General features: G+C 40.1%; 1 long non-coding RNA gene across 3 annotated transcripts in view; it reads right to left on the bottom strand.

Moving 5' to 3' along the window:
* Positions 1 to 4032: 4032 nt before the first annotated feature.
* LOC146594566 (uncharacterized) overlaps positions 4033 to 14129 on the bottom strand; it is a 23823-nt gene continuing 13726 nt past the window's right edge. The window contains exons 5-8 of one of the 3 annotated variants that reach the window (XR_014896143.1): positions 11056 to 11217; positions 10055 to 10171; positions 6642 to 7490; positions 4033 to 5398 (exon numbers count right to left, since the gene is read on the bottom strand). This is a non-coding gene — a long non-coding RNA (uncharacterized LOC146594566). Of the gene's footprint in view, positions 5399 to 6551; positions 7491 to 10054; positions 10172 to 11055; positions 11218 to 14129 lie in introns of those variants that run through there. The other 2 variants (XR_014896142.1, XR_014896144.1) reach the window with 2 other exon arrangements.

Below are 14129 nucleotides of genomic sequence, written 5' to 3'. Positions count from 1 at the left end.
CGGCCCGGCCCCCGCAGGCCCCGGCCCCACCCGCACCCCGGGCCTGTGCTGCCGGCAGCAGCCCGCTGCACTTGCTCTGCTGTCGAATTTACCCTTTACCTTTGAGGTAAAAATGGAGATATTTTAATAAAAGCAGGAGCAGCGCGGGCGGTGGCCCGGCAGCAGGATCTGCAGCACGGCAGCGGGTCTGCTGGCGTTAGGCGCTCTTATCTGGGCCTGGATTAACAAATAACGATCCTTTTTTTCTTTGCCTTTTTTTTTTTTTTTTTTTTACCACCATTGCATCTTTTATCAGAAAATATTTTACAGGAATTCAGGCATTATTTAGTCCTGTTTTACCGTTTTACAGCATGGTTTGTGCACAGTAAATATTATTGCTCTCCTTTTACGCCTGGGATCACGGAGCGAGAGACTTGTTAAAACTGGAAGAGCTCAGAATTTCTGGGCCTGGTTTTGTATTTACCCAATTAAATCCTCGTTGAATACCAAGTTGTATCACGGGCGTTTTTAGTTCTTCATGCTTTCTGATTTATTCCTTCTAAACATCRTCAGAACACGTTGCTAAATGATGCTGTATATCGTTTCGGAATTGTTCACAGAGCACTACAGAACCTTGCAAAGTCTTAACAGCTCCTTTTAATCAGCTTGGGAATTTAAATCCCCACTAAATACATATTATCTGATGTTATTTCTTTACAAAGGGCATAGTATAATGCACTGACCAAAGTTTATCGTCCAACTAGCTCAAAGGACAGGGGGAATAAGCCACAAATGGACGGCAAGATCACTAAAACACCCTGTGCAGGAAAGTGTGTGTGACACTTATTTCATCTTCCTACTGCAAGCTAAAAAGGGTTATTGCAGCAATCCAGATGTTAATCTGCTTGCACAGTGAATTTCACTGAGCTGCAAGTCATTAGCCATGCAAGTACCCCAACGGACTACCAAAATAACTGATGTGGATGGGAGTCTTTCCATTGCACAACGACAGAACGGAGCTGAATCCCCAGAAGAACTGAAACTGCACAAAGTCTCGTGCTTTCTTTCCCGCAGTGGTACAGTGAAGGTCACTCGTGCTTCACACATCTTCATGTTTTTAATACAGTTACATTCAATTCTGTGAAGTCAGTAAGATAGTGCCAGCTGTGATTAAAAATATCAAGCGTTGGTCAACAATGTTTTGTGTTTTTCCTCTGAGGTTGTTTTCTTGCATTGCTCATTAGGTAGCATAAATAACGTTATGAATCGGTTGCATAAATTGCTGTACATGCTGCTTTTATGGAGGTCATTGTTGAAGACTGTACTCCCGTTTCCCTATAACTTTGTATATATGTGAAATAATATCCTTTTCTTTTGATGCTTGCCATCAGAAATCCAATGAATCCTTTGAAACTTTTYTCTGACATACACTGTGGCCCTTGAGATCCTCTATATAAGGTGACCACATGTGCAGAAATACCTCAGATGGCAAACTCTGTTTAGCAGACAGAGCATCACTCTCTGCTGATATGAAAGTCCTTTTTCCAGTGACCTTTATAACATTTGTGCCTTTACTTTTCTCTTCTCCAGTGAAATAAGCAGCTCCACCCTAATTCCTTATTCTGTTGTTCTGCGGGTTTACATTGGAATAATGCTTACAGTCCATACTAAACAGGGCCGTGCGGTATGGGCTGCTGTACAGACATATCTAGTGAAATTAAAGCAGACGCAGGGAAACACCAGCACTAGCACTAGCTAATGATGAAAGCCGCAAATTAGATTCACTTCTCAAGCAGGGCACAGGTTAATAAGAGTGTGGGATGTTGTTTCGTCTCGGAGGAACAATAGCTTCCACATCTCACAGGAATGTATTTAATTTGAGCCACTGAACCAACAACATGGCAGGAAGAGCAACCTATCCCTCCCGAGGGGGTGTAAGTTATCGGAGGGCAGTGCGAGAGGTGGGTCTACCCCGGCTCTGCAGGAAGGCTCTGGGAGGGCCCTCCTCTGCCCGTGGTGCCGGCTGAGGTCATCTGCTGCTGGCACAGCATCTGCTTGTGCACCCGTCCAACCGGATGAGCAGGCTCAGGACCCCTGTCTGGTTGCTCACCTGGATCAGAGAGATGATTTATATTCTCTGCATCACGTTCTGTCCTGTTCCTCCTCCTCCTCCCCGAAGTGGGTGTTCAGTTTGTCATGAACATCAAAAACCACTGGACAGTCAGGAGAGGCTTTGGTTGTCCCTTGCTAATAGGAGCATAATGCAAGGAGCAATATCAGACACCAGTTAGGAAAACATTATTCATATACCTTCAGGCTGAATTCTGCCTGTGCCAATGGGGGCTGATTTTATCCTGTCGGTGAAATCAGCTGCAGAATTTCCTTCCGCTTTGGCTGCATCACTCTAGCAGAGCCGTCTAGGAAAAGCAGTGAGCACAAAAGTAGGAGGAATCAGGCCTCTGACCCAAGTACTGCATCACTAAAAAGCTGCCATGTTAACACTGCAGTGTTCAGATATTCTTCGGCTCCTTACACTATCCTCTTCCCTAGACCATGTATAAAATCAAAGAAACAATTATATACTTACTTCCCCTCCTGCTTTCCTTTGCTCTCCCTTCACCCCTTCCCCTTCTCAATGTCTAATCCATGCACTGGAAAGGTCAYGGACTAATAGATGTGTAACAGCCACACTGAGAAAGTTGGGCGCTACGAAGGCACCTAACAGCAAGCTGAGAAATTGCAATCGATTCTTTTGGTATGGGTGATAACAGGGAACAATCACATACTGATTTTGACTTATCAATAGTGTCATGTGTTCCTCATGTTGCTCACAACCCTCCCACATACCTAATCGCCAGGCAGCACTTTTCAGCTACCAATGCTTCTCTGACAATATAACCAGTGCGTTTCAGATGTGCTGGCAGCACACCTATGGTGGTGCTAGCACACTCTTACTAATTCTTGATAAAAGAAGTAAAGGACAAAAAGTTCCGAGGAAGAAGTAAGTTGTTGATGAACCTGTGGGTGTCACTGGGAAAGATGGACCCAATAAACCCATACTTAGGTGCAGTCTGATATTAGAATAACAGAAGCGGAGAGGAAAATGGTATTGTGGAACCATTTAAAAGAGCTGGGCTATTACCACGGATTGCTTCTTATGGGAGGTAGGTAACTAGATGGCCTAATGGAACTTACTCATTGGCAAAACACCTGGAAACAGCCAATGTCCAGCTCTATGTCTCATTTTTGCCCCATGCAACCTATGCTTTTGATCGTACAGTGAGGGGAATGGAGCCAGAGGCTTCATGTTGGTTCTGATCAAAGGCAAAAGTGATGCAGCTACACGCAAAGTAAATTGCCAGAAGAGCTGGCGGGGTGTGAAGGGCATTCTCCTTGGAGAACAGATGTCTAACTTTGGCCATTTAAATCTCCACTTGGGATTCCTGAAAGCAGATCTAGCACTGGCTCTCTTCTTCAGAATCCAAGGCCAGTTTGCTTCACTACTGTGGTCATCACATGGGAGTTGTTGTGCATCACCCAAAATTGAAGTAGAAAATATCTTGAGGAGGACATGAAGTACTGTGATCAGCTGACTACCTACTAAATTTGATATCAAATTCTCTGTACTTTACACTGTCGCCACAGTTCAGATCTTTCCTAAGCTTCTGCAAAACTGACAATACCACTTTGTGTATTGCATGAGTTGCCATGGAGGAAGCAGAGGGTTTTGGTAGTTAGAGCTTTTGTTACACAAGCTAGTGGAAGCAGTGCAACATTGCGAGTGCAGGACATTAGCTGAATGCATTTGCTAAAATTAGAGAAAAATAAGGTTGGAAGAGACACCAAGAGTCTAGTCTGTTCCTCTGTTTCAGTCCCACCTATTTTGATCCCAATAGCAATATTCTCAAAAAACTTTCAGTAATGACAGTTCCACCATTCCCTTAGGCCACTTGTGACAGTGCCCACAAGGTAAAAGAGTAAGAAAGTTCAGTGGTAAAAGGATTTCAAAGATAAATTATACAACTCAGGCTTTTAGTTAAGGTTGCTGGTGAATTTAGTATGCTTTACTTCATCAGTTATATCCTGGGAATCTTTTAACATAATCTTCAATGCCACAGGACCTAAAGAAGACAGAGAGCTAGAACTCGAGCTAATGCACTCAGCTGCTGCGGCTCTGTGCCAGCTGAGGATCTGGCCTGTTTGTTTCTTTTTAAAAAGACAGCTCAGACTCTGGAGCACAATTGCACAACAGCAGGTTGGCATCCGAGGTTGCGCTCTCCTGGGCACCTGATGTCCTGCCTGCAGCACCAACCTCCTTCTAGTAAAGGAACTCTTCCTTACCGAGGCAGGCCTTGGTAGACTGCCACATAAACACTAGGGCCGAGTACTAATAGAAAGCACCCTTGAAAAGGGCCCAGAAACATCAGAAGTAAGAACACACTACTTTGCTTAAGTGGGGATCATAGTACTCTCCACAGATACTGCCAAGGACTAGCTTCTACCTCTGACTCATGCATTTTGCAACCCAGCTGAGATCAGCAGGGTAGTGCACCATGGAATTTGGTCACTACCTGTTCTCTGCGTAGGTATCTATTTGCTCAAGAGTTCGATCATCACACCAGTTTATCATCTAAATGCTCCAGCATGTATTCATCCATCTGGGCTGGCATCTCTGTACGTGGCCCAGGCTGTTATTTAACGTTGATGTTGATTTAATACTGAAGGTTGTTTTGCTGGGTGTTGTGGATGTTGATCCCAGGGTTCTAGGGGAGAGTTCCTCCCTGTAAGCTGAAAAGCTGGGATTTTCTCATATATGTGTATGAGTGGGCAAAAAGATGCATTTCTGATATAAAACAACAAATCAAATCAGTGGCTATACTTGCATCTTTCCTTCTACTGTCTCATCTCTTGTCTTCAATAACAGTTTTTGTGACATTATTCTCTTTTCTGACCTCTTCCTTTTTCAAAGTCTTTCTCCTCATTTTCTCTGTTTACTCATTCTTTTCAGACACATGACTTGAACAACATCTCCTACACTTCCTTTGTGTGTTGCACACTTACGGGGTTCTGCAACATGTGATTCAACAGCAGAATGCCTCTCCACACCTTGTTGCATGGCCTGACAACATTGACATCATCTTACACCTTTCGTGATCTACATTTTGAATTTATTTCTCACAGTTCTTTTTTTCTCTTTCCTCTTTCTTCCCCTGTAGCATTTTGTTCTTCCTCTATTCATCCTCAGTAAGCGACGCCTAACTTTGGTTTGGGGCGCTGATCAGCAGGCTTGTGAAGTCACTTGCACGTGCATGTACAGCTTAGCTGCCGTATCAGGAAAGAACGGAGCACCTCTGCAATGATCGTTGAGTCTGCAATTGCATATCAGAATATCTTCTGGAAGTATTTATCTTCATAGTGGCTACAAAAACAGGGAGAAAGAAGGGGCCACTTCACACACTGTCCTTCATGAGCAAAGGACAAGCAACTTCTGCCAAACCTCACTGGCATTTTCCTCTCCCCACATAGGATTAATCTGGACTCCTGCCACATCAATAGTTTGATGTGAAGTTTAAGAAATACTGTTACAATTCAAAGATGCAGCACTTACTAGACCCGCAAAACACAGCGCATTGATCTTTTACATGCTTGAAAACAAAAATCTTTCTTGCAACTCTGTGTTCTTCTTGCTCATACTCTCTCCTCAGTTTCCTCCACTCTATTTCATGCCTAAAAGCAGCAACAGAACAGAGACCAACTGGCAGACAAAGAATCAGTCAACAAGTCTGCTTAGTCTACTGAGAGCTCTCAATGATACCTTCATTTTATTCTGCACCTTTCTGTAAACAGGTGCATTTCACCTCAGGAGTTTTGCTTCAGTAAGTATTATGGGATTTGGAAAGATCTGAAAATAAGCTTAGATAGCTGGTTTATCCTATCGGTAATGCTGATAACTGCATACCTTCCTTGGCTGACAGACTAAACCTTCAGTAAAGTCATACACTACATTAGACTAACAATCAACAGAAAAACAGATAGGATTCATCTTTTATTATTGTTATTCAGCATGAATCCTGAAATGTAACAAAAGCTGGGGGAAAAAAAAGCTCAGGCTTTGGATAATTTGTTAAAAGAGTAAAATGTCTTCATCTTGATCCTAACACGGGACAGACTATACTAACTGAAGCTAACTTACAGACCTGTAACGAATCCTTCAGATGTCAGTTCAGGATTATGTATTACTGCTATTATTTCAGACCGAATCTCCTAATTTGTATTATGGATACTAGGGTATGCCACTACAGTCCTGTGAGAAGGATAGTACAGGTCAGTCTAATAAAATCTTTGCAGAAGAAAATAACAATGTTTTTGAACTGTGAAATATTGCAAAAAATTTACAACTGTTAGTATACTTATGCGATTAGTGGGTAACAGATTTTGAAAAATTAAAGTTAATAAAGGTTCACCCTGCTTAAAAGTCAAGAATATTAGTCAGTGAATTCAAGTGGTAAAATTCTACCACAGTAGCAAAAAACATCTGAGAAGCAAGACGATCAGCATTTAGTTCATACAAGTTAATGAACCTAGCTTCTGCTTTATTGAAATAGGTATGCTTACAGGCATTAACAAACAGGCAATACATTTTACTTTACGTAGCTTCTTACTTGCAAATTCTGAAGGTTCATCTGACTTTCAAATACAGTATCAAGGCTGTGTACAAAATGAGTATGGACATGAATCCTTTATCTGGATTGTACATAGCTGAAATTAAGATATTAAACTCAAGATTCAGTTAAATGTGGAAATTCTCTCCTGCAATAGAAAGTATTAATGATTTAGTGATTTTTTTTTCTTTTTAAAGACTGCACTATGTCTGCACTGATCTGGTACATCTAGCCTATATTATTTACATACACAACATCCATAAGGCAAGCAACTCTTACGTCCAGGAGAGGTATTTCATTTTCAAGATAAAAGACAGCAACCCTGAATTACTAGCACGCCAATCCTACAACCATTATTCACTGCAACCACTCAGCACAATGAAAGGGTGCTAAGTTAGTTCTAAATAACACTGTGCAATGACTGAAAAGTTTAAAAGAAAAAGCCCACAAAAGCAAAGGTAACGAGATGCAAGACACACATTACTGAAATGTAGTAAAAAAGCATGATTCAAAACCAAAATATCTGCAGATGAAATTAATTTTTCTTTTCTGTTCTTTGCTTATAAAATGCATAATGTTAAATTCAAAATTCTGTATTTAGATGCCTACATACTTAGACTGATTTCAAGGTATACCAAGCAGTTTTCCTCAGATTTCAAAGACTGCTTGCACTGCTTACCACTGAGGGTGAGGAATGACCTATATGGCTTAGAAGTCACCTGTGGATTTTTTTTTTGTAAGGTGTATTCTTTCATGGCTGGTGGGGTTATAGCACTAATTCATTAATGGATTCCTTTTCCTGAGACCACAGTGTGGAAATGGCACTGATGATGCAGCTCTAATTTCCCTCTAAAAGCAAACAGAAGAAGAAAGAACAGATATATAATTTTAGGCACTATAAATTAATCACTAAGAAATTAGAAGACTGTTTACATTCTGTTGGCTACTGTGATGAAAAATAATTAGAAAGAATGTTATTCAACGTAGTGTACTGAAATTATTTGCTCCTATTATCATAAGAAGCTATTTAAAGATCAAGTAAATCACAGTTAAAGGCAATCAATCCCTACACACTGCATGTGTTGCCTATGTTCTTAACTAATGAGATTCCTTTTGTACTGTGGAAAAGGTCACATTTTGAAAACACTAGATTAACTATCCAGATTCAGCTGTTATCCAACACAGTATTACTGCATGTAACATTCATTCCACAGCTGGGGTTTTATGCCCAAATATACAATCCCCTAAAATACATGGTTCAAAACACATACTAATATCACATCTAAATCAAGAGCACCCTAAGTGGGATGGGGCAGAAAGCCATAAAGGCTTATTAGGCAAGCTAGCACTTGAAAGAAAAAGTAATCAGGAGAACTACATTCACTTTGCTATTTGGTATCCCCTGGAGATCCTCATAGAAGAGATGCTACAAACATGGGAACAAGAGTGATGGCTTCTTGCTAGATGATCTTTCATTGCTTTTGGTTCTAATACTTCAGTACAGAAACAGCAATGGACTACTTCCCTCAACACCTAATTAACATTATCAGAGAACCCAACCTCCCTCATTAATTCAAAATATCCCACCTGATCTTTTATAGTGTACGTCCATATACTAGTTTAACAATTGTTAAATGGACTGACTCCTCCAAACAGATAGAGCAGCTATTTTAGGAGGGTCCCAATCCTACAAAACTAAGCACGTAGCTCTCTCCCAACTCCTACCTTATGTAGTCACCCAAAATTGTGCAAAATATTGTTCCACCCTATTAGAGTGGTTACTTTTTATGCTCCATGTCATAAAGCTAAAAGATTATTGCAGCCTTCCCAAAATTAAGAGGGTAAGGAATGTACATTGGAATGTACATTGCAGCCAAGGGAGCACAGAAAGCTAAAGACGTCTATAAGTGCTTTCTATTCATGGATATGACAAAACCTGTTAGAGATCCTTCTTACAAAAAATGAAAGTGATGCCTCTTCCTTTCTTCTTGGTGGGCAGTCACTGTACATGATAAAAAGAGCTATATAAAATGATCTGCAGACCTGGTTTTAGTTCAGTTATAGCTTTGTCTTTCAATTCTGAGAAATGCACTAAATTGAGGCAGAAGTGACTCATTCTTCTCAGTAACACTGCTCCAAAGCAATTGATAGCAGAGAAACAAGATACTGGCCTATGATAGCAAGACAGAAGAGAGTGTTCCAAGACACTTCCAACTATACCTTTATGTTCTTTGCAATTATGCCAGGTCTAAACATATTTTCTTTTCCTACTCATTAGACTATATCCTGAAGGACAGTTTGGCATGCATCTATGGGAGACAGACTCTGAAAGAAATATATGGAATACATGTCGTTTACCTAATGAGGAATGTCTACAAAATGTTTAAGTCAATGCTGATCTTAATTTCTACTACTTGCTTAATAACTAGCACTGATAAAAGAGAATCACAGGGTAAATATACTGCACTTTGCCCTTCACTATATCTAGACACGTATGAAAAACCACCTAGTACTTTAGACTCTTTCCCACAGTTGAGCTGAAAACTAAGTGTTCAAAGCAATATTTAACTGCATGGAATGATCCTTTCCATTAGAACAAGATTCCTACTGGCCTTGCCATTCATTTCAGTTAAGCTCCACCCTTTTATAGCCCATTTGTTGGCAGTGGTCTTAACAATTAATTTATATTTTAATTAGTCTATTTTATAAACTTTTTTTTAAATGAAAGGGTGCTGTATGAAAATGGAGACTGAACCAATATTATGAGCATTATGTTTCATATTCAGTGAAAGAGTACTCTTTCAGATGTGTCAGACCGTGACTGACACAATCTATTTGTATCTGCTAACACAACCACAACCAGCTCAGATAAGGCCTTCACTTTTATCACACCAGCACTGCTATAGACACTGTAATTGCTTAGGGAAATGTCAGTTTAGCAAGAATTTGCCATCTGAAGCAAGCAAAAGTTCTTGTATACAAAACCGAGAAACTGAAACAGGTCTGTTCCACTTTTGCTTCATACTGGTAATACCCCAGCTTTGACACTGCTATCTGAAAACATCTTATTTCCGTGTAGAAGTCCCAGTAAAGAAGCTTGCAGAATAGGTCTCCCAGGAATTTATTCTGCTTAAGGGTAAGTAAAATGGTGTATATAGGGGCTATTTGTTTAACTAGATCTGCACAAATTAGCAATTTAAATAGTAAAGATTAAAAAATGGTGGCTGTTCAACTCTGAAACAAATCTTTACAGTATATCATAGGAAAAGTGATTAAATGAAAAGGAGACATTTGCAGTTGGACTTTTAAGCAAGTATAAATGAAATGTATGAAGTGAGAAATAAGGATAGGCAGGGAGCCTCCAAATTTTACAAGGCTACCCAGGATCTTTTGGAGGACTGCAAGCTACTTACCTTGGAATTTAGATCTTGAAAAATGTTGGTGTGAAATGATCATGTTCCTTCCATAGGCCAGAAAAGCAGAGAGCAAGTTTCATTCTTCARAAGGTGTTGAAGCTATTGCTCTGGAGCCTGTGCAGAAAGAGTTGGGCTTACTTACAGCTGCCTGGAGGGGCTGCAATTACATGCTACCTCTCCAACACTAAACAAGTGCTCATGCTTAATAAACCTTAACTCATCTGGATCACATTTGAGATAAATGCCCTACTGCACTTACAAAGACACTCATCTATAGATCTGTATCAATGACTGGGGGGAAAGGAGCAAAAAATAGAACTTTCAGTGGTTTGATTTGATCTAATTTGATCTTGTAAAAAAAAAAAAACATTTTTCTACAAATGCTGATATACAACATGATGCTAATGCATTATTAATTACTGGATGTAAGGAGAAAATTTTGATTTACATTATACTGGTAATTTATGCCACATGCATAAAATAATACTAAAATGCTTTCTTTTACTGATTTTTACACAGAATGTTACCATATTCTGGTAGAACAAAGTACATCTGATGAGAAACTAGCTCACAGCGTGTGATGACTAGTAGCTCTGCCAATATTAGCTTTATGGACCAAGTAATAGTATTATGCTAATAACAGCTGATTGTTATTTGTGCACCAGACTGTTCCAATACCATGGTGATGAGCATGCTGTTGGTGTCTGTAACAGATGGACAGAACATAGAGATATTTACCTTGATTTTTAGACAAATAAGATTACCTGTTTCATTAGCAAGTCTACATAAAAGCTTGGATAGAAACACATGATCCTATCTTGATCTCCAGTAGCAGATGGGAAGAAGAAGACAATGCACATTTGCAAAAACACTCATCGTATACAATGAACAATTCACCCTAGCTTTCATGGAGGGCAACAGCTTTGAACCACTTGTAAAAACAATGCAGCTGTTTTATGATGTTAAGAGGCAAAACCAAATTTGCCCTCTCCACTCACCTTTGGTCAGCGGCACAGCTCCTTTACAGTTCTCTGCAAAGCTGACGTTTCAGGCATAGGAGATGAGGCAACGGGCTATATGCTGCTCTATTCCAGTGATTCCTTACTCACTGAATTAAGGACTCCTTAAAAAGAAGAAGGTGTGACAGCTTTCCACCATCTCTGGAGAAGAGAATGAGAAGAACAACGAACTCCCTTCAGCTCATCTTTTTGATTTGACAATGAAATGGAGAGAAAAGTACATTTAAATCCCACCACGCTGATTCTTAACTCCTACCACAAAGGTCTACATAGCAACTTTACTCCACGCTCTCATCCTTCAGAGAAATAAGGAATAAACATGGGCCTTGAGGCAACAGAAAAGGGAAATATTTTCACTATTGGTCGTGCAGTTTTGTTTAGAATTAAGCCCATGATACTGGAAAAAAAATGATCTTAGGGCAACATAACATAATACACATTACAAGATATGATGCCATATACTACAGACAAACTGGTTTTGAATGATCGAAAAAGCAGTTATGCAGCAGGGAAGGGAGCTCTGACACAGGACACTGGGACCATAACAACAACAACTCCCTTCCTATCTCAGTGAAAAGCCAAAAGAGGACACTAGAATCTATTGCTTTCATATAAGAGCTGCCAATTTCCCACTGGTATCAGAAGCCAGTCATGTTTGAAAAGGAAATGACCTATTGCTGCATGGCAAAGCTAGCAGGGGCAGACGGCATGTGAACAACTTTCCCAATCACTGATCTGCCAAGGTCACAAAACAGAAAGTACAAATGGTTTTAAAGACAATCATTCAGTTCCTGCCAGGTCATGTACAGATTCTGAAAGCACTTCATTCCATTTGGCATCTGAAAATGCTTGAAATAAGGCCACTAAGGTGAGGCGTCAAAGTGCTGCAGCAATATATTCCCCTCTCCAAACACCGGCAAACAAAATTCTATAAATTCAGATATGTGAATAAACACTAGCATACGCTGAAGCATCGCAATCATTCAAATGCATGCACTGGCACTGCCTTGTCTTTAATTTAATCATCCCTTAATACTGCCAGAAATTTTGTTCGAAAGCGTCTGCTTCTCCTGCAGCAGTCTGGGCTGCAGACAGCTTCACACTGCCAGACTGCAGCACAGAGGTATGAGAACGGAGGTGCTAAGCGCCCCTGCCAACAGCAYGAAACCCAGCTTGCGCTGTCTCACCATGGGGTGTGTCAAGTGTATCTCAGGATGAGACCAGCAGCAGTCACGCAAAGTGGTGAAGGTGTTTTCAGAGAATGCGATTTAGGATGTGGTCTCTGCTGAACATGTCGAGCAACGCCAGTGTCTATGAGGACTATGGGTGTTAACCATGGCATGTATGTAGCTGGGGCAAAATCCTCAGAACAAAAATGAGAAAACTTTCTGCCATGCTTTCACTTCGTCTACATCTCCATCCGTCCAAGGCTTCGTGTTATACCACTACAGACACGAAGAGATTTTATATAGGTCCCCATTCACATATGAAATGCACAGGCTTGAGGAGATAATAGGAAATAGCAAAGGGAAGAAGGTTTCCAAGAAACACAGAGCCACATCAGCACTTTGCTGCTCTTAGTGGGTAGATTAAAAAAAGGTTCAATGAGATCTTCTCTGCCTCTCTGTGGAGCTGGCTGAAATATGGTAGCATGTCTTCCTTTTCTGCAGAATTTTGCATTTCCAAATGCTGACTGTATTTTCACTTGTTTTCAGTGAGAAAGGTACAACTTAGACTGGAATTTATTAAAAAATACTGCAACGATAGCTACACATAATAGACAGCAACCCTTCCTCCTTCTGAGGGTTTCTTTCCTCTATCCTGAAATGGGTGTCTGAGATGGAATGAATCATTTTCTGGAGCGCCTATTTCTCTTCGTTGAATACTGACCGTTCGTGAGACAAGATGGTTGAAATTCGGAGTGTCATTCATTTTACTTTGTCAATTACTTCCAAGTTCTTCAAAAAGCAGCACATAGCTGAGTACAATACCATCGTGGGACTTTATCTTCATTGCCTCAATATTCAGTCTCTTCATTTTCGCTGGGAAAAAGCAGACTTTCCATGCACTGGCACTACATGTTTAGCCTGAGTTCTAGAAGTTAAACTATGTGCTTTCTGTTATGCAGTTATGTAGCAGAAATGCTGCTAAATTATCACCACAAATTGGTCTAGAAGGATGAAGTCAGATTTCCAGCATGAGACCAGACAGTGAAAATCTCTATGCACAAGGCATTGCCAAATTCAAGGAGAAAACATATGAGGAGGAGGGAAGAAACAAATAAAATGAAAAATCATCCTGTTCTTGAACTTCTAATTTTTCTTAGATACTCACTAAGGAAATCAGTGAAATATTAACAAAATGTAATAAGATGACAATATTCTTTAGTATTGTTGAAGGATGCATTTTTTTTTCCCACCAACCTTATTCCTACACTGATTTGACTGTACTTTGAATACAAACCTTCTGTTTGTTCTCCTTTTCCCTCATAATAACCAGCTGCAGTCTACATCAATACAGAACAGACTTACCCAAAACAACTGCTGCATCCACATAACAGCAGTACAGTGGGTCAGACCAAAGGCCCACCCAGCTCAGTATCCCATCCCTCACCGAATATTTTGTTACGAGGCTGAAAAGGTCACAGGGACAAGGCACTCAGAAATAAGATTTCCTAGATATCACTTTGCCACTACAAAGTGCTCTGTGATGATTTTCAAGGCATTACTGAGCTGGTTGTCACCTAAAGCTTATTTCTGGCTTGATCTACTCTGTTCACTACGCACAAAGAGTGCTCCAAACTTTACTCATCTAGACTCACCTGGTACATGAAGCGTTAACAGAAACAAAAAGAGGGCACTTATCCTTCACGATATCTAAGGAAGGCTTCAAGTTTTATTCCCTCCTCTTCTCATGCTTGCTTTTAAATATAAGAAATCCAGGTCCTTACTAAAAGAATATTATAAACTAGTGGAATTAAAACATCATAACATTACAGTTGAGTTTTTGAGTAAATAATAATGTTTTTTTTTTTTTTAAATTAAAAATATACT

The sequence above is a fragment of the Rhea americana genome, unplaced genomic scaffold, assembly GCF_003343005.1.
Source record: "Rhea americana isolate MKP2758 unplaced genomic scaffold, rheAme1 scaffold_256, whole genome shotgun sequence".
Taxonomy (NCBI): domain Eukaryota; kingdom Metazoa; phylum Chordata; class Aves; order Rheiformes; family Rheidae; genus Rhea; species Rhea americana.
This window is presented reverse-complemented; position numbering and strand designations above follow the sequence as displayed.